We start from the raw sequence: 26,369 nt of genomic DNA on the forward strand, positions 1-26,369 counted from the left end.
TTTGTATTTGTTCGAATTTTCATTTGTGAAAATTTTTTTTTGTTCGAATTTTCAAGATTTGCAAGAAATTTTCATTTTTTTTAAATTTTCATTTATCCGAATTTTCATTTGTGAAAATTTTTTTTTGTTCGAATTTTCATTTGCAAGAAATTTTCATTTTTTCAAATTTTCATTTATCCGTATTTTCATTTGTCAGACTTTTTATTTATTCGAATTTTCATTTGTCAGAAATTTTTATTTGATCAAATTTTCATTTGTTAAATTTTTTATTTGTCCGAATTTTCTATTTTCTCAAATTTTTATTTGTCCGAATTATTTTTTTCTGATAAAATTTCCAAATTTTATATATATATGATAAAAATTTTTTATTTCATCGAAATTTAGAGATTATACAAAAAATACGAATAATTCTCGTTTTAATTAAAAAAAAAAAAAAAATTCTTTTAACGAAAAATTTTGACGATGTCGTTATTTCTCCTATGTTGGGAATCCAATAATTCTCTTCTTTCGATTTCTTGGAAATTCCCTTTTTTTTTTAGCTTCTTTTTCTATTTCGTTCGGATTTCTATTATATAGAAATTCAAGGTATTAAATTGAACTTTTTACACACTTTAGAATTTGTTTATTCGATTTCGATATATTATATTTTTTTTTCATGTAATATTTTATTTTCTTATTTGACGTCAGTGAAATTCACGTTTATATATATATATATATATATATATATATTTAATCACCGATTTAAAGGAAATTTTTTTTTTTTTTTATGCAAATTTTACTTTTTTTTACTGAAAACATTTTTTTTTTTTTTATTTGAAACAAAAAATATCCAGCTTTTTTTAAATTTTATTTTTTTTCTAAAGGATTAAAAATTGTTTGGAACAAAAAAAAAATTAGGAAAAAAATTTTATTATTTTCCACGTGGAGAAAAAAATTAGTTTTTTCTTTTGGTTTTTATTTTTATTTTTATTTTTAAAAAATGTTTATAACAAAAAAAATTGTAGAGCTAAAAATTTTATTATTTTTTACGCGTTGAAAAAAAATTGGGTTTTGGTTTTTATTTTTATTTTTCAAAAAGTTTTATAACAAAAAAAATTGTATTATTTTCCGCGTAAAAAATTTTTTTATTTTTTTTAACCTTTTTGATTAAAAATTTTTAAACAAAAAAAATTGTAGGCCAAAAATTGTATTATGTTTTGCGTGAAAAAAAATTTTTTTTTTTTCCATAATCGTTAACGTTGTGAAATTTTAATTTTTTGTTTTATTCTTTATATTAAAAAAAAAAAAAAAATGTCGAATAACTTTCTCGCTTTATTGGATAGGAAAAAAGTTAATTTTTTTTTTTTTTTTATTTTTTCATAATATTTTTAAATAAATTTTCCAGAATGAATTTTTGATATATTTATTTTTCACTTCGATGCATTTTGCTGAATTTCAAGTATATAACTTGTATTATAATCGAAGTTTTCAATCACCAAAAAGCTCACTCTCGTATTTGAAGTGTGTATATATATATATATATAAAGCTCGAATTATGAAAGTGCAGTTTATATAGAAAAAAAAGTGTGAAAAGAGGATCTCTATTAAATATTATTATAAAAATTCATCCTGAATTTTCGAGACTCAATTTCCCAAGCATATACAATATTCGCCACGTAAATTTTTTTTTTTTATATAATCTAAATTGAGTTAGAAATTTATATTCCAAGTCGTAAAAAAATCAGATTTAAAAGGTACGTGCACAAAATAGAGTCAAGTATATATATGTATAAAATTGTGGAAAAAATATTCCTCATAAAGTGAGACACAGGGGAAATAGTAAAGAATCAGTAAAATAGATATATAAATCCTTTGGGGGAAACGAGATGTAATAATAGACAAATCTTTTATTTGTTATTGTCTAAAAAGAAAAAAATCGTTTCAATTTCGTTTTTATGCTTATATTTTTTGGCAAATAAAAATATCAAATTTTTTTTAAAAGAGTTGAAAAAATATTTTAAGAACATTAAAATTTTAGAAGATCCTGGGATGAAGGAAGAGACATTTTTCCCTAGTGACTTTTTTTTTCTTTTTTTCTCTCTCAACCTCCATCGATTCCGGAGTCTTTTTATTTTCCTTCAACTTTTTCGTTTTATTTGGCATCTTGGTAGTTTCTCCATTTTTCATTACAGTCTGTCGTTCTAACTTCCTTTTCTTCCACCGGATGTCTCTCCTTTTTTTTTCATTTTCATTCATGTTGAAAAAAATTTTTTTTTTTTTTTGTATATTTTCCACCATTTTCAAAGAATTTATTTTTTTCCGCAAACCTAAAAAAAATTAATAATGAATATATATATATATACAAAATTTAAAGAATAAAATATAAAATTACAAAAACAAAAATAAGAACAACAATAATAATTATTATAATAATAATAACAGAAAGTAAAAAAATAATAAATAATAATATAATAGAAAGTAAAAAAAAATAATAAATAATAATAATATAATAGAAAGTAAAAAAAAAAAAAAAATAATAATAATAATTATATAATTAGTTTTGTAAAGTAAATAAATAATAATCCGAAAGAAAAACAATTTCAGTTTTGCACTCGGCAGAATAGTAATAATTACATAATAATATGAAAATAATAATTATTATTATTTTGTAAAATAAACAAATAAATAATAATTAAAAACAAATAATAATAAAAAAAATAAAAAAAAATTGTTGAAAAATATTGACACTATTGAAAAATGTCAATCTTTGTTTTTTTTTTTTAAATATATCAACATAGAGAATATATTTTTACAAAATCAAGGTAGATTTCTTTTCTGAGGTACTATCGATTCCATTTTAAGCTTCTGCGTCTTTTCTCTCCAAGATTTTTCTCAAGTTTTTTTGTTATATTCTTTTTGCAAACTCTTCTGGCCTATAAGTATATACATATATATATATACTCATACATACAATGTGTTTGTACTGTGTGTATCTTTTGCGATCACTGAAACTGAAACAGAAATTGAGAAAATTGTTTGTTGCGTTACGCTTGACGATTCTGGGCTCTTGTCGTATGCATTTTTTTAAAATATACATTTTATCATCAGTTTTCTATTTTATTTTTTATTTAAAAAATTTTTTTAATTTAATTTTTAAATTTTTTTAATTTTATTTATTTTAATTTCAATACTTTAAATTGTTTAAATTTTGAAAATTTTATTTATTATTTTAATTTCAATACTTTAAATTGTTTAAATTAATTTTTAAAATTTTATTTATTATTTTAATTTCAATAATTTAAATTGTTTAGGTAAATTAATTTACAAAAATTTTATTTATTATTATTTTAATTTCAATTTTTTAATTTGTTTAAATTTTATTTATTTTATTTTTTAGTATTTTTTTTTGAACCTTAATTTTATTATAAAAATTTTTTCAAATTTTATTTTTATTACTTTTTTTTTAACTGAATGACTTTTCAAGATATTTTGCTTATTTATTTATACGATTCTGAAATCCACAACGTTAAAAATAATAAGCGATTGGAAAAGAAATTTTCTTTTCTAAGACGGAAAATTATAGAAAAAAATTTATCTAAAAAAAAATTTGAACGTTTATAAGGAACGAATATATTTATTTGCGGTATATACAAATTTTTTTTTTTTGAAAATTATTACAAAAATGGAAAATAAATAAATACATTAAACATGTAATAATTAATTTATTTTTGCATGTGAAAAAAAATATTTTATAATAAAATTTGAAGTTAAAAAATTATCAAATAAATTTTTTGTTCACAATTTTTTTTTTTTTACATTTTTTTTTATTTCTATTAAAAACAATATTTTTAAAAATATTTAGATTTTAAATTTAGATTAAAAATATTTAAAACAATAAAAAAATATTTAAAACAAAAAAATATTTAAAGTAAAAAAATATTTTAAAAAAATATTAACAATACAAAAAAAATTTTTTTTTTTTTTTGAAATATTTAAAAAGATTTTTTTTTTAAACAAATTTTTAAAAATACCTATAACAATTGGAATGAAATTTTTGTTTTAATGTCAAATTAAAATGCCTCCTTGGTTGTCGTCAGTAATCCGGGATCAAGAACCGCTTTATATTTTATAAGAATCCATTGAAGTGAACATCTCAGAAATAGCAAAGACGGGATATTTCCAGAATGTCACAATACCACATAAAATAATAATAATAATATTAATGAATACATCTTCTTTAATTTCAATCCATGAATCTATCGAATAAGTTTTATTATATATTAAATCTGTTTTTCGATATTCGTTTTTAGTTTAAAAACTTTTTTTTTATCTTCCCCCAGAAAAATAGTATTCAATCTTTATTATTTATTATTTTATCAGTGAATTTTTTTCAGATTTTATTTTTATTATTTTTTCTCGTTTTATCATTTTTTTCTTGGTTTAGTTTTTTTTCCTCTTCTTTATAATTTCAATCCACAAAATCCATGGAATTATAATATTAAATCGTATTTTTTTCTTTTTTGTTTAAAAAAATAATATATAGGTATATAAATATAATATAAATAATAAATAATAATAATAAATGATAATAATAATAATAATAATGATAATAAATAATAATAATAATAAATTAAATAATATAAATAAATATAAAAATCCAATCAGTTTGTATATTATTTTTTATTGTTTTATATTAGTGAATTTTTTTTATTTATAGATTTTATTTTTGTCTTTTTCTCCGTTTCTTCATTTTTTTTTTTTTTTTGGTTTTCAAAGAATTAATTAATTTTTTTCCGCAAACCTAAAAAAAATTAATAATGAATATTATATACAAAATTTAAAGAATAAAATATAAAATTACAAAAACAAAAATAATAATAAAATAAAAATAAAATAAAAAATAATATATATAGGTATATAAATATAATATAAATAATAAATAATAATAAATAATAATAATTAATTAAATAATATAAATAAATATAAAAATCCAATCAGTTTGTATATTATTTTTTATTGTTTTATATTAGTGAATTTTTTTCATTTATAGATTTTATTTTTGTCTTTTTCTCCGTTTCTTCATTTTTTTTTTTTTTTTTTGGTCTGGTTTTATTTTTCATCTTTATATTGCAATTTAAAACAATCTTAATTGCACCTCCTTCAAGGACTTGTTTTTTCCTCTCTTACGCACTTGCTTTGTGCGGAGAAAGTATACATATATATATATATATATATATAACGTCATCGTTGGTAAATCAACTCCACGTGGGAAATTGCTGTAACAATTCGCAGAGGTAGACTTTATATATATATATATATATATATATATAGAAAATGAGAGCGAGAGAGAGAGAGAGAAATATGAGATAGAAAAAAGGAGACAAGTGAATGTGAGATGAAGAGATAAAACCACGTTGAAAACTGATATAATAATAAAATGATGATTAGACTCAAAAAAATTCTCTTTTAGAATTAATTTTGAATGATTTTGTATATTGTCGCATTTTTTTTTTTTGAATTTAAATAATGAAGTTATAATACACTTTCAAAAAATGGAATTAAAGGAGAGAAAGAAAATAAGAAAGAGTAAAATACATAAATTCGCGATACTCAAGAACCGGTTCTCTCTCGTGACTTTATATATACCGTAAACGCATTCTTTGCCTCTTTCAAGCGACGTATTCATCTAGCACTTTTATTTATTTATTTATTCCCCCTTTTTTTTTAATCGTCCTTTGAATATATCGAAAAGTACTTTTTTTTATTGTTTAGTTTAATTTTTCAATAGTAATTGAATTTTTATTTTATGTACCATTTCAGGAGAGTTTTTTTTTTTTTTTGATTACTTTTAGTTATTTTACAAATTTAAATGATACTTTATTTATTATCTATTTTATTATTTAAACGTTTTTTTAATAATGATAATTTAGAAATTGTTTTTTGTTTTGTTTTCATCAGCTGTTATTGCTGCGCGCGACGATTCTTAAATTTTAAGCCGGGTAATACCAACATAATTCGAAAAAGTGAGGTTATGTCCATCATATTTTGTTCTCGTATTATGTTGGTATTACCGACTCGAAATTAAGAATCGTCGCGCGCAGCAATAACAGCTGATGAAAAAAAAAAAGAAAATAAAAATACAAAACTAAAATAAAATATCAAAATAAAATTTTTAAAAATAATTTCTTTTAGGAAAATTAAGACGAAGTGCTTTTAATTTTCTTTTTGAATTTTAGCAATGGGAAAATAAATATTTTCAACTTTAAGGTGATGAGATTCAAATTAATTTCGTGTGGAAAAAATCCCAAATTAAAAATAATTTAATATTAATTTTTTCTCATCTTTTCTTTTTGTGTCACATTTATTGTTCGTTTGGTCTTTTTTTTCATTTCTTTTTTTTTATTCGATTGTTTCATTTATTTTTATTTGATCGTATCGGGGGGTTTTTTTTTTTTTTTTTTTTTTTATTTCTTTGAAAGCAATCCTCTCTAGTCGAAACTAAATTCAAACAATTTTCATTCGGACATTCGCGATTCCTTTATTAGAGATTTGCTAAATAAAAAAAAAAACAAACAAAATAATTTAATACTTCCTTTTATAGATTTTTTTTTTTTTTTTTTTTTTGATTCACGAACAATTAAATACAAATTGTATAAAGAAAATGCTTTCAAAATTAAAATATTCTAATCATGTATAATAAAAAAAAAAAATGTTTTGTTAGCTTTTTCTCTGATATCATGAAATATTTATAAGTTTTCTATTGAATATTCTGAATGTCCTTGAGGCGAATTAGAGTTTTGATATCTCTATTATTTTTTTTGGTCTTAAATTTTTCGAATTCTATTAAAAGTTGATTCACACAGGAAATGTTCATTCGTTTACAATTTTGTATCTCTCTCTCTCTCTTTCTTTCTCTTTCTCCTGGGAACGATATTAGATTTCTTAAATCACATATATATGTCTTATGGAAAAAAAAGAGTTGAAAAAAATTTCTTTTTATTTGCCTTGACTTATACTTTTTGTTGTATATATATATATATATATATATATATATATATATATATATATATATATATTTGTATAAAAGAGAGCCTTTTATGATGCGCCTTTTTCCCCCGATTCCTTTTTGCATTTTGCAATATCACGAAAGAAAACAAAAGCACTTGAGCGCATATATATATATATATATATATAGAATAAGAAAATAGTTTGACTATCCTCGCACTTTTCCTTCCTGAGGATTTCCGAGAAAGTTATATAAAACGAATTACATTCTTAACAACGATGACTTTCAATTTGAAATTTAAATTCTTTTTCAATTTAACGGAAATTTAACTTCTATTCTTTTTTTTTTTTTTTTTTTAATGCTCAAAGAATAAATATAGAGATGATTCGCGCAATTATATCCGATATATTATGCATTCAATATGTTGATTTAATTTTAACACTCCAATTTTTATTGATTTTATTAAATTATTTTTTCTATTTTGAACGAATTAAAATTTTAAAAAACGATTTAAATTATCTTTTTTTTTCAGTTTTCTATATTAAGATAATTAATTAAATAATTTAGTAATTTATTTATACATTTTGCCGAGGACCGCTCGCGCATGATTATTCCATAAAAATAATTTTTGTTATTTTCAATTTAAAGAATTTTTTTATTAGATTATAATTATATTTTTTAGACGAATTATTTTCGAATTAATTATTTTTTTCGAATAAGCCTTTAACGGAATTTCTTTTTTAATAAATTAATAAATTAATAAATTAATTAATTGATTTTTATTTAACAAAATTTTTAGATTAACTTATGCGGCAGAATTTTTATTTCACATAATTTCAATTTACCCAAGTTTTTTTATTTAAAAGAATTTTAATTTAGGAGAATTTTATCTGATTTGAATTTTTAAATGACAGAAATACCAATTCACTGAATTTTAATTTGTTCAAAATTAAATTTGAATTTTTGAATTTTTGAATTTTGAATTTGAATTTTTCGTGAATTTCGAAAAGGTCTCAACTCGAAAAAGCGTAAGTATCATTTTCGCATAACAATTGACAGGGAAAATGACTGTTACACTTTTCAGATTTGAGCCCTTTTCGAAATTTACCATTCAATTGTTATTGTACGAATTTTCAAGACGCCAAATTTTCATTTGTCCAAAATTATAAACGGCCGAATTAGAAATATCGACATAAAAGATTTTGGCGCATTTTTTTTTTGAAAATATTGTCCAATCACGATTTTCTTGATAATTTCTAATTTTGGTGAATTTTCAAAAATTGCGCCGAAAACTTTCTGTCGATTTGTAATTTTGCACAAATGAAAATTCGGCTTTTTGAAAATTCTATCAATTTAAAATTCGTACACTGAAAAAAAAATTTATTTGATTCAAATACCGGTGTATTTGAATCAAATAAATTTTATTTTCAGTGTATATAAATAAAAATTTGGACAAATTAAAATTCGGTAATTTGGAATTTCTATGTCGTTTAAAAATTCGAATCACAAACAATTTTATTAAATAAGAATTCTGCTAAATTAAAATTCGTTTAAATTAAAATTCTCTTAAATAAAAATTCAAGTAAAAAAAATGACTGTAAAATAAAAATTCTGGCAAAAATTTGGTAGCTAAAAATTTTGTTATGGAAAAATTCGTATATAAAAAAGAAAATCTGTTAAATTTTAATTCGTAAATTTGAGAATTCGTGTAAAAAATAATTAATTTCTAATAAAATACTTTAAAATAAAACAAGAAATAAAAATCCGAATTAATGGTTTTTTGTGGTAAATTCATGCGCCCGGGAATAATAAAAGAAAAATGCCAAAACTAATATTATAATGTTCAAATTATTTTATTTTATTTTAAATTAATTTTTGATTAAACATTTAATTTAATTTTTTAATTAATTTTTGATTAAAGTTTTAATTTAATTTTTTAATTAATTTTTGATTAAAGTTTTAATTTAATTTTTTAATTAATTTCCGATTAAACTTTTAATTTAATTTCGGTTTTTTCATAAATATTTGAAAAATGTGTAAGTTTAAATGAAATTTTACATACAACAATATAAATTGGACATATTATATATTAGATGGACAGAAATTATTGTAGAGAGAAACAATTAAGCATCGCAGGTATAAACACACAGTTCTGGGGTTAACTAAATTTTAGCTAAAGTTAAATTTGACCTACAACCCTAAAGCATATGTGTGTTTTAGGAAAGTGAGATAACCCATATCCAGCGAGGAATGTATATATGTATATATGTATATATATATATATATATATATATATATATATATATATATATATATATATATATATATATATATATTTAAATGTTGACAAAAGCTTGTGCAGCCGCCAGTTTATATACGAAATTGCAAACATGTAAGGAACACTCAAGGACTTGAATTCATTTCTGAGATTATAGGATTAACATTGAGTTTTAATGAGTTTGCCAACTAGGATATTGCCCTAATTATTATAAAGTCATTATAGTTTCATAATATTTTCACAGTCACACAGACGCTTCTATATACGCATATATTCAATATAAAATGTTCATTTTATCGACAATTTCAATTTCTAAAATTAATTTCAACTTGTTACTTAAAATGGAATGCATTAATATATATAAGTTCTAAAAATCAATTGGAATATTCATTTTAATAGAATTTTATTAAAATATAATTTTAATTAAGCAGAATTTTAATTGAGCCGAAGTTTATTTGTTCGAATTATTATTTTGCCAAATATTTTCATTAAACCGATTTTCTATATATTACCAAAAATTTTTATATAACCGAAAATTCACTACACAGAATTTTTTTTTGTATTTGTTTGTATTTTTCATTTGTCCGAAATTAAAAACGACCGAACAAACAATCGACAAAGATTTCGGCCGCCAATTTTAAAATTGACCAATCACAATTTTCTTGGTAGTTTCTGATTGGTCAATTTTAAAATTGGCGCCGAAATCTTTGTCGATTGTTTTCAATTTCGGACAAATGAAAATTCGAACAAGTACAAAAATTCTGCAAAGTAAATTTTCGGTTATATAAAAAATTTTGGTAATACAGAAAATCGGTTTAATAACAATTTTGGCAAAATAATAATTTGTAGAAATAAAAATTCGGCTCAATTAAAATTATATCTAATAAAATTTTATTTAGTTAAATTTTTTTTATTATAAATTTGTTTTTCTATTTCTTTACTTATTTTTAAAAAATTCTTGACACACTTTTGGTTTGTCAAAACTTTCAAATTACAATTTGTGAAATCTTGCCTGAAACTTAACTAAAACACACGAATAGGGTTGTATATATATATACATTTTAGGAAAGAGGAAAGCTTTAAAGCTTTTCTCCAAGAAGTTCAATACAGTGCGCGGATGAAGAAAAGTTTTTGGTTTCGATCCATCGCTTTCGGTTCTATAAGAAAACCTAACAGGAACAATGACGAAGGATAAAATAAGGCGGAAGTGAAAAACAAATAGAAAAAATTTCCTATATATAAAAAAAAAGAGAGGGAGAAGCTAACGTTATATATATACGAGAAAAAGTTTGATCGTGAAAGATTCTTCGTGACATTGATGACGGTTTCTTTTTTTTTTTTTTAAATCCATAAACAATAATCGTTTATCAAAATTTTTTCTCTACTGAAATTTATCACAAGTTGAAAAAAAAAGTTTTTAAAGTTATTGAAAATTAATTGAACGTATATTGTAAAAGAAGATGCAAAATTATTTTCCCTTAAGTTATATAGGGCACTCCTAAATCTGAATTTAAAAATTTTAACGAATTAGTGATTCACTTTTTGCTTTTGAATTAGTAAACTGTAACTAATTAATAGTAAAATTTTTTTTACAATTAGTTAAATTTTACTGATTAAATATAAGCGAATTAGTAGTCTCTAAATCTGGATTAGTATAGTTTTTCTACTAATGAAAGAGTGCGGATTCGTTTCACAGAAAATTAAAAGGCATTAAAATAAACTGCAACGCTTAGTATTTTAATCCAATTTTGCTTATTTTAATACCAAAATTTTAATGCCTTTTAATTTTCTGCGTATATAGTTTATTTGATGCAAACAAAAATTTATTGGGTCCAAATAAAAATTATTCAATTCAAATAAATATATAATTGATAATTTCGAATAAAAATCCAATAAAATAATATATTGTATTAATTTAAAATTTTGTTATCTTGACCAAAATTTGGTTGTACTAACTAAAGTTTGGTTGTACCAATTAAAATGTGGTTTTACCTCCTAAAATTTGGTTGTACCAACTAAAAATTATGCTGTACAAATTAAAATGTGACAATATACCAACTAAAGTTTGGTAATACCAATTAAAATGTGGCTTTACGAACTAAAATTTGCTTATATACCAATTAAAATGTGGTTTTACCAACTAAAATTTGGTTGTACCAACTAAAACGTGGTTGTAGCAACTAAAATTTGGTTGTACCAACTAAAATTTAGCTGTAAAAATTAAAATGTGGCAATATACCAACTAAAGTTTGGTAATACCAACTAAAATTCGGTTGTACCAACTAAAACGTGGTTGTACCAACTAAAATTTGGTTGTACCATCTAAAATTTGGTTGTACCAATTAAAATTTTCTGTGTTACCAATTGATTTAGTAACATTTTTTACTCTTTTTTAGTAGAAAACTACTAATTGCTAGTAAAAAACTACTAATTCATGGAGTAAATCGGCTTACTAATTTAAAATCGTAAATAATACGACTTACTCCATAAATTAGTAGTTTTCTACTAAAAATTAGTCAAAACTGTTACTAATTCAATTGGTAAACGAATACTCACTCTTTCCATTAGTAGAAAACTACTAATTCAGATTTAGAGAGTAATTTAAATTTAGAGAGAGCAGTTTATTGACATAACCTAAAAACTAAAAAATTGGTTTTATCGACAATTAGAATTTTTATTAAATTTATATTTTACTATACATTTTGAGAAATTTAGTTGATATTAAATTATTTTAAACTAAAATTTCTTACTAAATAATAATAAGCATTTTGTATTTTTTATTTATAAAGTAAAAGAAAGTTTGCAATTTTTATTCAATTTTCTATGAACAATAACATATTTTGCACTTTGAAAGATTATATATATATAACATAACCTATAATTTTTTTTTTTTACTTTTTAGGTCCCTTTCTTTGGTCCCACATATTTGATTAAAAATAATATTTGTTAACAATATTTCCTTCGATTCTGCCGTGCAAAACTGAAATTCCGCATAACTTGTTTCTTTTACTATATTTTATGTTGACCATTATTTTCTCCTTTTTAAAAAAATAGAAATTAAAATTATAGAAATTATGATTAGAATTTGATAAGAATAATTATTTCAACCTTCTATTGATAAAATTTTCCATCATTTTAATCTCTATATTTTTTTTAAAATAAAAAAATAATGGGCAACAGAATCTTAATAAAAAAAAAAAAAAAAAGTTACGGAATTTCAGTCTTGCATGGCAGAATCGAATAAAATATTGTTAACAAATATTCAAACAAAATTGAAGAGAATTTTTGTTTGTAAAAATTTTTGTTATTGTTTGTAAAAATGGGATAAAAATTATATTTTGTTCACTAATTTAGAAAAAAGAAACCAAAAATATTATTATTTGGCAACAAATTATTTTTTGGATTGATAATATTACAGAAAATTAAAAGGCATTAAAATAAGCTGGAACGCTTATTATTTTAATCCATTTTGGTATTAAAATAAGCAAAATTGGATTAAATTAATAAGCGTTGCAGCTTATTTTAATGCCTTTTAATTTTCTGTGATTATGTATAACCGAATTTTTATGAAATCAATTTTTATTTTAGTTCCAGTTTTTTTTTTTACAAAATTTTTAGTTTTGAGGTTATGTCAGTTGGTATTGAACATAACCTAAAATTAACAATAAAATATAATTAATAAATTAAAATTATATGTATAATATACATATATAGATTTATAATACATAAATTTTAATATTTTCTAATATTTTTTCTTCACATGAAAAAATATGTGGAAAAACAAATTTTTCTTTTTGAAATTCATTTTTTGTTATATATATATATATATATATATATATTTAAAATATATGTAAATCTATATTTAATCGCGATGTGTTTTTGGAGAGGTTCGTGCTATAAGTCAAAGGCGTGATTGCCAAAAATTATCTCTGAGCGTTGCGGTCCTTATAGAAAGAATGAGAAGAAAAAGCAGACAACTTACGAGGCGCCACGCCATTCTGAACCATTTCCGGCCCGCAAAAACTAATTTTAACGCTCCGCATGATTGCCGTTTGTATAGAATAAAAAATTTCGTGTGCGGTGAGAAGTAGGGGGTTGAAAAATGATTGAGTACCCCTCGAGTTAAGCTTTAAAAGCCTCACAGTACTTTCTAATAACTAAAACAGAGAGGCGGGGATAGAGAGAAAAAAAGAGAGAGAGAGAGAGAATGTTATCCAAAAGTTATAGTTTAAAAGCCTTTAAATTTGATTTAAATTTCATGTAACTATCGCGAGTGCTTTTAATCGATATATATTGTACATAACACGCTTTTTGATTCTCTTTAGTAACTTTCTATGTTTTATTTCTATATACCAGTATTTTTATTATATTTTTTTTTATTTCATTTTAATTTTAGAATTTTATATTAATTTTTAAAATTTTTTATAATTTTTATTTTGTTTTTTATTTTACTTTTAATTTTAGTATTTAAAATTTTTTATTTTTATTTTATAATCTGTTTCCTTTTTACCGTTTTTTTTTATTATTATATTACCAAGAAGCATGTGTAATATTAATTTAATATCACATAAATATTACGGTAAATATAAAAATTTCAGACTACGAGTAATATTATATATAATGATATTCAGCCAAAAAGTATTAAACAAGTCAGATTGGTTCGTTGGTTAAGGTTTTTGACTCGTGTGCGTTAGGTTCTGGGTTCGATTCCCACTAGCGAGATTTTTTCCTTAAAACAAAATGACTCTCAATATTACGTGTAATATTCCCTCAATATTACATGATAATATTGCGGCAATAATAGCTCAATATTACATTAAATATTAGCTTAATATTAATATACGTAATATTACGTGAAATAATAACTCAATACTATATTACAATATTACACCAATATTACCTGGAATGTTATTCTAATATTTCGTTGTACTATTACGTGTAATATTACCTCAATATCACCTATATGTAATGATATAAGCAATATTACCATAATATAAAATGTAATATTACCCCAATATTTCATTGTAATATTATGTACGATAATACCTCAATATTACATATAATATTACCCTCATATTACTGTGTAACTGAGTGATATAAGTAATATTGAGGTATTATCACACGCAATATTACAACAAAATATTGGGGTAATATTACACGTTATATTGAGGTAATATTACAGATAAAGTAATATTATTTGTAATATTGAAATAGTATTATACGTAATATTAGAATTAATTATTTGGGTAATATTACACGCTATATGGAGGTAATATTACGTATTGGATATTATATGTAATATTAAGGTATTATTACACGTAATAGTATAACTAAATATTGGGGAAATATTACAGGTAATATCGGTATAATATTGTAATGTAGAATTGATATATTATTTCACGTAATATTACAATGTATTATAGTATTGAGGTAATAGTTTACAGTAATATTGAGATATTATTACACGAAATGTTACAATGAAGTATTAGGGTAATATTACACATAATATTACATACCTTAATATTACATTGGGATATTATGCCAATATTACGAGGTAATATTATTTTTAATATTAAAATAGTATTACACGTAATATTACAATGAAATATTGAGGCAATATTACAGGTAATATCGATTTAATATTGTAATGTTGTTGAGGTATATTACACGTAATATTACAATGAAATTTTGGGGTAATATTACATGCAATATTGAGGTAATATTACACATAATATTACATTGTAATATTACAGATAATATTACATTGTAATATTACAGATAATATTACATTGTAATATTCCGATAGTGTTACTGGTAATATTACGACAATGTTATGGGTAATATTACCTCATTATTACATTGTAATATTACACCGATATTACGTGTAATATTATCTCAATATTTTATTGCAATATTTTTTCAATATTACGTGTAATATTCCGTCAATATTACATGATAATATTGCGTCAATAATAGCTTAATATTATATAAAATATTAGCTTAATATTACAATATTCCATTGTAATATTACGTGAAATAATAACTCAATACTATATTACAATATTACACTAATATTACCTTTAATTTTATTCTAATATTTCGTTGTACTATTACGTGTAATATTACCTTAATATCACCTATGTAATGATATTAGCAATATTACCATAATATAAAATGTAATATTACCCCAATATTTCATTGTAATATTACGTACGATAATACCTCAATATTACATATAATATTACCCTCATATTACTGTGTAATTAAGTAATATTATAAGTAATATTGAGGTATTATTACACGCAATATTACAACGAAATATTGGGGTAATATTACACGTTATATTGAGGTAATATTACAGATAAGGTAATATTATTTGTAATATTGAAATAGTATTACACGTAATATTAGAATTAATTATTTGGGTAATATTACGTATTGGATATTATATGTAATATTAAGGTATTATTAAACGTAATTGTATAACTAAATATTGGGGAAATATTACAGGTAATATCTGTACAATATTGTAATGTAGAATTGAAATATTATTTCACGTATTATTACAACGTAATATTGAGGTAATAGTTTACAATAATATTGAGATATTATTACACGAAATGTTATAATGAAGTATTCGGGTAATATTACACATAATATTACATACCTTAATATTACATTGTGATATTATGACAATATTACGAGGTAATATTATTTTTAATATTAAAATAGTATTACACGTAATATTACCATGAAATATTGAGGCAACATTACAGGTAATATCGATTTAATATTATAATATTGTTGAGATATTATTACACGTAATATTACAATGAAATTTTGGGGTAATATGACATGCAATATTGAGGTAATATTACACATAATATTACATTGTAATATTACGATAGTGTTACGGGTAATATTACGACAGAGTTACGGGTAATATTACCTCATTATTACATTGTAATATTACACCGATATTACGTGTAATATTATTTTAATATTTTATTGCAATATTTTTTCAATATTACATGGTAATATTACGTCAATATTACTTGTAATATTACCTCATTATTACAAATTTTTCCTATATTTTTGTGATATTAAGATATTATTACGTGCTATTTGGGTTATAGTTTTCTTTTGTCACTTTTTTCAAATTTTTTTTTTTTTTTTTTAAAGTAAATACAAAAAAAAAAATTAGAAACTGGAAAAGAGTTCAATGTACTTTATATTCTTTAAATTTTTGTCCCCTATACATTTGCTGAAAAAATTACCGTAATTGAAAACAAAAAAAAAATTAATGCAGACAGGTTGTATATAGGCGCCTCATCGTATATTTTATATATTCCCCCAATTTCCGTTTTGTTTAAAAAAAAAAAAAAAGAAAGGAGAGAGGGGAAAAAAATAATGGTTGAAATTAAAGACAAGTATCCCTTGACGCGAGACGAAATCTTTTCCGCCTCGACTTTACTAATTTGATTCGTTCGCAAACCGGAAATCGCTTCCATGGAAGCATTATAGTCGGCAGTAGCAATGACTGGAAAACACAAGTACACATATATATATATAGCAAAAAAAAAAAAAAAAATAGAGTCTGCTTTTATGGATGAAACTGCCTCTCCAGATAAGCAAAACCGACTTATCCGTCAGACAGACAGACAGACAGACAGGCAAACGGATGGATGGACAACATGATGTAAATATATATATATATATATGTGTGTATGTGTGTGTATCCATACACCAAAACATGATCGTCTCAACGAAGGGGAGAACGACATGTGTTCTTCTCCATGCACTGTACTCTCTTCTTGAAGCCGCAACGGTTCTTGAAAGCAGTAGTAGCTCTTTGTACACTCGACATGAAAGAAGTGTTGAGATTTTATTTTATTATATATATAAAATATCCTAATTAATCGATGATTTTTTATTCTATATCAATTTCGATTCAATAATTCGGCATTTGTTCAATTAAATGGAAAGTACGTGTGTATGGCAATTATTCAATCGGAAACGCAAAACCGGAAATTATCCTATGTGAATTTATATACTATATATTGTGTTTTGTGGTGACATCTTCTTCTGCTTCAAATAACGCGTGTTGTATTATGAATCCTGCGTGTCATTTTATTTATTTTTTTTGTCTCTTTTGTGAATCTCAAAATGTTTTTAGTTTTTTTTTCTTTCATTTTTGTTAACTAATTTGTATTGGTAGAAATTTATTCTAATTTTTTGGTAAAATATTATTTTTTTTTTTACTAAAGTTGTTTTTAGTAAAATATTACTATTTGATTTAGTAATCTCTTAGCAATATTACTAATATTATTAATTAGTAAACACTAATTAATAATTTGTAATCGATAATTAATCATTTTTAGTAAAATATTATAATTTGATTTAGTAATATTTTTTACACTAGAATTTTTGTAAAAAAAATTACTAAAAATTAGTATAGAAATTAATTTTTTTTTTAGTAAATTATTACTATTTGTTTTAGTAATATTTTTTTTACTAAAATTTAACTGCAAAATTAGCAGAAATTTTCATTAATTTTGTAGTGAAACATTACTATTTGATGTAGTAATTTTTTTTTACTAAAGTTTTAGTCAAAAGCAGTAGAAATTGTTACTAATTTTTACTAAAATATTACTATTTCATTTAGTAATACTTTTTTATACTACAATTTTGGTAAAAAATTACTAAAAATTAGTAGAAATTAATTTTTTTTTGTAAAATATTACTATTTATTTTTAGTAATTTTTATTCACTATGTAAATTTTTCGTTCAATATTAGTAGAAATTTTCACTAATTTTTATTATAATATCACTATTTGATTTAGCAATTTTTCTTACTGCAGTTTTTGTAAAAAATAACTAAAAATTAGTAGAAATTTTTAGTAAAAAATTAGTAGAAATTTTTGTTAATTTTAAGTACAATATTATTATTTGATTTAGTAATATGTTTTTTTACTAAATTTTTAGTGAAATATTAGTAGAAATTTTCATTAATTTATAGTAAAATATCACTATTTGATTTAGTAATTTATTTTACTAAAGTTTTAGTCAAAAGCAGTAGAAATTGTAATTAATTTTTACTAAAATATTACTATTTGTTTTTAGTAATTTTTATTTACTAAATTTTTAGTGAAATATTAGTAGAAATTTTCACTAATTTTTATTATAATATCACTATTTGATTTAGCAATTTTTCTTACTGCAGTTTTTGTAAAAAATAACTAAAAATTAGTAGAAATTTTTAGTAAAAAATTAGTAGAAATTTTTGTTAATTTTAAGTACAATATTATTATTTGATTTAGTAATATGTTTTTTTACTAAATTTTTAGTGAAATATTAGTAGAAATTTTCATTAATTTATAGTAAAATATCACTATTTGATTTAGTAATTTATTTTACTAAAGTTTTAGTCAAAAGCAGTAGAAATTGTAATTAATTTTTACTAAAATATTACTATTTGTTTTTAGTAATTTTTATTTACTAAATTTTTAGTGAAATATTAGTAGAAATTTTCATTAATTTATTCTAAAATATCACTATTTGATTTAGTAATTTTTTTTACAACAGTTTTAGTCAAAAATCAGTAGAAAATGTTAATAATTTTTTACTAAAATATTACAATTTCATTTAGTAATATTTTTTTACACTACAATTTTGGTAAAAAATTACTAAAAATTAGTAGAAATTAATTTTTTTTTGTAAAATATTACTATTTATTTTTAGTAATTTTTATTTACTATATAAATTTTTCGTTCAATATTAGTAGAAATTTTCACTAATTTTTATTAAAATATCACTATTTGATTTAGCAATTTTTCTTACTATAGTTTTAATAAAAAATGACTAAAAATTAGTAGAATTTTTTGTTAATTATTAGTAAAATATTACTATTTGTTTTAGTAAATTTTTTTGCTAAATTTTTAGTAAAAAATTAGTAGAAATTTTTGTTAATTTTTAGTACAATATTATTATTTGATTTAGTAATATTTTTTTTTTACTAAAGTTGTAGTTAAAAATTAGCAGAAAATTTTACTAATTTAAATTAGTGAACAATTTGTCACTATAATTCAAATTGAGAGAGTAGAAAAATTACTAACAAAATTACTAGAAAAATTAGTCAAAAAAAAAATTTCAATATTAGTAAAAAAAAATTAATTATTGCTCAAAAAACTAATTGAAAAAATAGTTAAATCTTACAAATTAATTTTTTTAACAGTAATTTTACAAAAAAATTTTATAGTTATTTTGAACATAACCTATAAAAATAAAACTATTATAATTAGTTATTTTTCACTAATTGATTAGTAGAAATATTATTAGAAATATTTGAATCATTATAATATATTAACGTGAATTTTTTTTTTGCTATTAAATTAATTATTTTTAAATACTAATTGAAAATTTTAATTATATTTTCTTTGAATAATGTCTGATTAATTAATTTTATAAATCTTTTTTTTTTTTTTTTTGTTATGAAGATGATGTTCAAGTTTTATCAATCTCCTTTTTTTATGATTCACGAATTTGTCTCTGAATGCGGGGCACGTATTATATATATATACATTGTAGTGTGTCTTCAACCCATCAAATATGTATTCAATTCCCCGTATTGAATGCGCGCGGTGTCTTTAACATATAATAATAATTAGTGGATATACGCGAACCTAAATATTAATCAATTTTTCGAGGAAGCTTTCAAATTTTTATAAATGATTCTTTTTATTTTCCAAACTTTATATTTTTCATGTTTAAATATTTGTTGAACAAATATTTATTTTTATATTATATAATAATTATATACATATAATTAATTATTATTTTATTATGAAATTTAATATTATATTAATACTATATTATTTTATTAGTTATTAATTAATATTAATAATATATTAATATAATTATAATAATAATAACAATTATTATAATTATTAAAATTATTATTATTATTATTATTATTATTAACAAATAAATAATTATAAAAATTAAATGTAAATATTTTAGCTGTCTGGAGAAAATTAGAAGTTTCTTGTCTTCTTTTAAATAATTATTAAATCGTTATTCTATATATATATAAATGTGTGTGTGTGACATCTCACACTAATGTTGAATGTCAACGTCACAAATTTTTAAAAAATTCACTGTGAGCGCGCGATTGCCAAACCAACACATATAGACAATTATGCTTTGAGAATTATTTATTAATTTATTAATAATTAAAAACAATTAACCTTTCGATCATATTCAGGTCAGCACAATTGGTTGTGTTTAATTATTTAATTTCCCAAAAAGTCACTAAATTATTGTTCATTACTGTGAAACATTTTTTCTTTCTTTCTTTATTTTTTTCACTTTTTTCTCATTTAACGAATTTTAATAATTAAATGTTTTTTTTAAATTCTGCCCAAAATGAAAATAAATCCATTTTTTTTTCTCTCTATGAAAAAGTATTTTTTTTTTAAATAATTTTTTATCATTTTTTTTTTATTATTATTATTATTTAGAAAAATCAATTTTTCTCCCTATCAAAAAATTATTTTTTAACCCTTAACTGGAACTATGGGTCTAGTAGACCCGAGCATTTTAATCTCGCTCAAATTAATTGAATGTATTTGAATATTTTTCATATTTGGTTGTCGCAAGCAAATTTTAGTTAGGACAACAAACGATCATTTGGTTTTTTAGACCAAACTATTTTGTTGCATTAACCAAATTATTTTGTTATCGTAACCAAATTTTGGTTGGAATTTAAAAATGTTCAACCAAATAATTTTGTTGGCCTAACAAAATGTTTGGTTGAGATAACACGTTTCAGCCAACCAAAATTTGGTTACAAGAACCAAAATTGTCTAATCAAACAATTTTTTGTTGCAATTACTAAATTTTTTTTTTCTCCGTGTCGGATTAAATTTTTGGCCAAAAATATTCAATACATGTAGAATACACGTTTAAATATACGTTGGGTCCAGCAGACCCTTTGTGCCATTTACGTTCGAATTGTGCCAGTTAAGGGTTAAAATAATTTTTTTTTTTTTTCTATTAGTATTTTATAAAAATATGAAACTTCTTATGAACAATATGTAAAAAAAGATTCTAAAAACATTTTGAGTATTACTAAAGATTTCCGTTTGGATAAATATTTAATATAGATATGAAATATTTTAGTGCGTTGGATATAAAAAAAAAATGTGTTTTTATGATTAAATTTATAATTTATAAATTTTTATGATTATGTGTATGTATAATATACAAAAAAAAAAGAGTGAGGTTCAATAAGTGAGAAATTAAGAAGATGGCTTTATTTTAATACCATTTTGGCTTTTGGTTCTTGACGTCAAGAGAGTTTACTCCCAAGTTGTTCGCATCGAAGTTTGGCTTTCGATATCACGTCAATATATATATATACGGCTTTTATTGACTCTCATCAGAACATCCTATATATACTCACACACACACTAAAGTGCAATGTCCAAATGCTGTGGCTGTCATGAAGTTTGCAACGGATTCGAAACTTATCAACCTTTACAACAAACTCAAAATTGCAATACTCTCAAACTCTTTAGAGAAACGAATAGAGAGGGTTGCCGCACGCCCAAAGATCACACTCGAAAGTTAAGCATTCGCTACGATGCTGTTCGAATTGCCAGAAAGGAAAGGTATTATTAATAATTTTGTCAAAATTCAAATTCAAATTTTAATTACAAGTAATTTTATTCTAATTAAAAAGTAATTTTATTTTAAAATTCAAAATTTTTTTTTAGAAGCAATTTAATTATTTTAAAATCATTTTTATTTTTAATTAACACAATTTTTATAGGCACTGAATTTTTATTTAGTATAGAATTCTTATAACGCCGAAAATTTTATTTGTCCGAAATTGCAAATAACCGAATAAACAACCGATTTTGGCGCGATTTTTAAAATCCATCAATCACGATTTTGGCGCCAATTTTAAAATTGACCGAATCACAATTTTCCTGACAGTTTATTATATTGATCGATTTTAAAATTATTTGATTTGTGAATTTTTTAACATCGCGTCGAAGTCGATTGCTTGTTCGGTCATTTGCAATTTCGGACAAATAAAAATTCGGTGGCTAAAAATTTTGTTAAAAAGGTTCAATCCATTAACATAACCTCAAAATTAAAAAGTAGTTTTTAACAGAACTAAAAATATATATTTAAAATTATATAATATATTTTTAGTTCTGTTTAAAACTACTTTTTAGTTTTGAGGTTATGTTAATGGGTTGAACCTTTTAAAAAAAATTTTAGCCACCGAATTTTTATTTGGTATAATTCTTAAAACGCCGAATTTTTTATTTGTCAGAAATTGCAAATGACCGAACAAGCAATCGAGTTCGGCGCGATTTTTAAAATCCATCAATCACGATTTTTCTCTTTTTTTTGACAATTATTTGATTGGTGAATTTTAAACATCGCGTCGAAGTCGATTGCTTGTTCGGTCATTTGCAATTTCGGACAAATAAAAATTCGGTGTTTTAAGAATTCTATCAAATAAAAATTCGGTGGCTAAAAATTTTGTTAAAAAGGTTCAATCCATTAACATAACCTCAAAACTAAAAAGTAGTTTTTAACAGAACTAAAAATATATATATTTAAAATTTATTACATCCAAATTCAATAGATCAAATTGTACAATTTTGGAAAAAAATTATTTTTAGTTAAAATTTGTTGTTAAATAATAATTAATAAACATTTTTTTATTTTTTCTTAAAATTTAGTGAAAAAATTGTTTATTAATTATTATTTAACAACTAATTTTAATTCAAAATAATTTTTTTTCCAAAATTGTACAATTTGATCTGTCGAATTTGGATGTAATAAATTTTAAATATATATTTTTAGTTCTGTTAAAAACTACTTTTTAGTTTTGAGGTTATGTTAATGGGTTGAACCTCCTTAAGTAAAAATTTGTTTAAAAAGTAAATTTATCCTACACTGCAAATAGTTGAATAATCAAACGGCATAAATATTTTGGCGCCAATTTTAAAATTAACCGAATCACAATTTTCCTAACAGTTTATTATTGATCAATTTTAAAATTGGCGCCAAACTATTTCTGCCGTTTGAATTATTCGATTATTTGCGAATGAAAATTTTGAGTTTTAAGATTTTTATGTTTTTAAAAAAATAATTCATTTTTATTCAATAAAAAAAAACAAACATTATTTTTATATCACCTCTGTTAACAAAAAAAAGTAGTATTCAATGTATCCCAAAAGATACATAAATTTTCTTTAATTAAAATAAAATTTATATTTGGACCAATTAGACTCTTTAATGAGTCAGAGGAATTTTTTTTCTAAAGCATATAACATGAGATTTTGCGAGTTATAAAATATAATTCAATTAAAAAAGTTTACCATACCCAAAAATAGTTGAAACTTTTTTTTTTTTTTATCTTAGAATATTTAAAAGACCCGGGGGATGAAAAGTATATATATATTATATATAGAACGAGGCAGAAAGGAATAGAGACTCATAATATGTATAGCGTGATTCGCGGCAATTCATTTTGCGCAAATGAATGCAATGCACATTCTCGAGCGTTGGTTATAACCTGACGATAATTCGTTTCCTCTATATTCTCTTTTTACTCAGATTCACGTGAAAAAGGCATAGAATCGGAAAATTTTCATGTAACTTTTCTTAGAATTGAAAATATATTATATGGTAAGAGGCGCGCGCCTATATAATCAAATTTGTGAATTAAAAAATTTTATTTGTACAAAAAAAAAAAAAAAACGAGAATTATGTAATTTTATAGTTGAGAAATATTATTTTTTGTTACATTACACTGAAAAAAAAAAATTTATTTTTGATTAAAATACTCGATTACTTGAGTATTATCAAATAAATATTTATTTGAAACAAATAATTTTTATTTGAACCAAATAATTTTTATTTAAACCAAATGATTTTTATTTGAATTAAATAAATTGTATTTGAACCAATAATTTCTGTATTTGAAACAAATATCATTTAATTGACTCAAATATTAATTATTTGATACAAATAAATATTTATTTGACAATAGTCAAGTAATCGAGTATTTGAACCAAATAAATTTTTTTTCAGTGTATAGAAAGAGAGAGAGAGAGAGAGAGAGAGAGAGTTTTTTTTCTATTTTTTATAAATTATATATTTTTCTTATCAAAAAATTGACTACTGGCGGAGTACTGGCGAGGTACTGGTACCAGTACTGCGCCAGTAGTGAATTTTGTTAATTTCCAGTAGGGTTGTTATAATTATTATATTTTTCGTATTTTTTAATTTTTCTCTTTTTTGTCTTTTTTTTCTCAATATCCAACTGAAAAAAAATTTATTTGATTCAAATAATCAGTAAATTAAAATAAATAAATTAATAAATACAAATATTAATATTACAATATTAACTAATTAATTAATTAATATTTATTAAAATTGCAATATTAATTTATTTTTTAATAATATTTATCAATTAAATATTTATTTGTATTGAATTATTTTAATTTAAGACGAAAAATTATTTGGTTTAATTAAATATTTATTTGATAATACTATAATAATTCAGTAACCAATTACTTGAATCAAATAAAATTTTTATCAGTGTATGTTTTTGTTCAATAAAATTATTGAGAAATGAAAAAAATACATAAAAATATATTTAAAACAGTTTCCTGTTTTCATTTATTATTATTGTTATTATTATTGTTATTATTATTATTATTATTATTTAAATAATTAATTAATTAATTAGTCAATTTATATATAATTGAGCTAATATGAATTAAATTATTTTATTTATTTTTATTTTTATCGCTAAATATTAAAGTAGTAATAGAATATTATTTATCTTCACGGTAGTAGCGCGGTAATTTTAATGACTTTGTGTCCCAATGGTCCGGGGTTCGATTCCCTATAGGTGGCAGAAAAATTTAATTTTTAGATTTAATTTTATGTAAAGTAAATGTTATAATAAGAGGATAATAATAATAATAATAATAATAATAATAAAAAAAAAAATAATAATAATAAAAATATAATTATATATTTATAATAATAATATTAAAATTATTATTATTATTTATCATATTTATTATTTTAAAAAACCATTATAAATACATAATAAAATGTGGGGGAAAAAATTATACATTATTAATAATATAAATTATATAAAATTATTATAAAATGTATGAAATATGAAAAAAATATATATATATAATTTATAAAAAGGTATAAGATACAAAATGTAACAAGTGTTAAAAAATTAAGCGAAAAGTTCTTTTTTTTTTTTTTATTTTTTTCGATTTGAAATCGTTTCAATTTTATTGGAATTGCAACCTTGCATTTTTATTGTGTGCATGCGCAGTATGATTTCCTGGTTCACCTCCATCAGGGGTGGTGCACGAATTATTGCCAAGCTTTACCGGTTCAGTCGCGTCGAGGCTGCCGCATCGCGAATTTTCCCCTCAATCGTTTACTCAATTTTCCCTGGGAATAATATTCAATATTTATCTCTCACTATCTTTATCTTTCTCTTTCTCTCAAATTCTTTTCTAATATACTGAAAACATTTTTTTTTTTTTTCAAAATACTATATACAATAGTGAAATACATCGAAAAAAAAAAATTTTCTTTCTTTTTTTTATTATATACAATAAGTTACATTTAGATTTATGGTAAAATTTAATATTTTTATTATAGTTCTTATTATTGCTACATAGTATTTTTGGAAAATAATTTTTTTTTTATTTTTTTTGATAGTGTGAAATTTTATTTTTTATTCAATGAAATTTTATTCGGTTCAGTGAAATTGTTTTTAACTGAAATTTATTTGATTTTGATAATAATAATATTGCTTCATTTTTTTTGCAATATATTCCGCGATGAATATTTGTGATTTATATTTGAAAAATTTTTTCTTTTGCAATTTTTAGATTTTTAGATTCCAAAAAAAATTCTTTTTAAAATAATTTGAAAAAATATTTAAAATTTTTTACAATGATTTAATAATAATTTTAATAATTTTAAAAATATATTTAATAAAATATTAATTAAATATTTTTTAATTTAAAAAAATTCTAA

General features: G+C 21.6%; 1 protein-coding gene and 1 long non-coding RNA gene across 5 annotated transcripts in view; one reads left to right on the forward strand and one right to left on the reverse strand.

The window, feature by feature from the left end:
- LOC127281217 (uncharacterized) overlaps positions 1–26,369 on the forward strand; it is a 257,929-nt gene that overhangs the window by 5,375 nt on the left and 226,185 nt on the right. The gene's annotated exons all lie outside the window — the stretch shown is intronic.
- Positions 1,925–26,369, reverse strand: part of LOC127281228 (uncharacterized) — a 204,626-nt gene continuing 180,181 nt past the window's right edge. For both annotated transcript variants that reach the window (XR_007842939.1, XR_007842940.1), the window contains 2 exons: positions 2,793–2,990; positions 1,925–2,306 (listed from right to left, as the gene is read on the reverse strand). This is a non-coding gene — a long non-coding RNA (uncharacterized LOC127281228). The remainder of the gene's footprint in view (positions 2,307–2,792; positions 2,991–26,369) is intronic.

This window comes from Leptopilina boulardi, unplaced genomic scaffold, assembly GCF_019393585.1.
Source record: "Leptopilina boulardi isolate dan_hultmark-lab unplaced genomic scaffold, ZJU_Lbou_2.1 LbouV2_266, whole genome shotgun sequence".
Taxonomy (NCBI): domain Eukaryota; kingdom Metazoa; phylum Arthropoda; class Insecta; order Hymenoptera; family Figitidae; genus Leptopilina; species Leptopilina boulardi.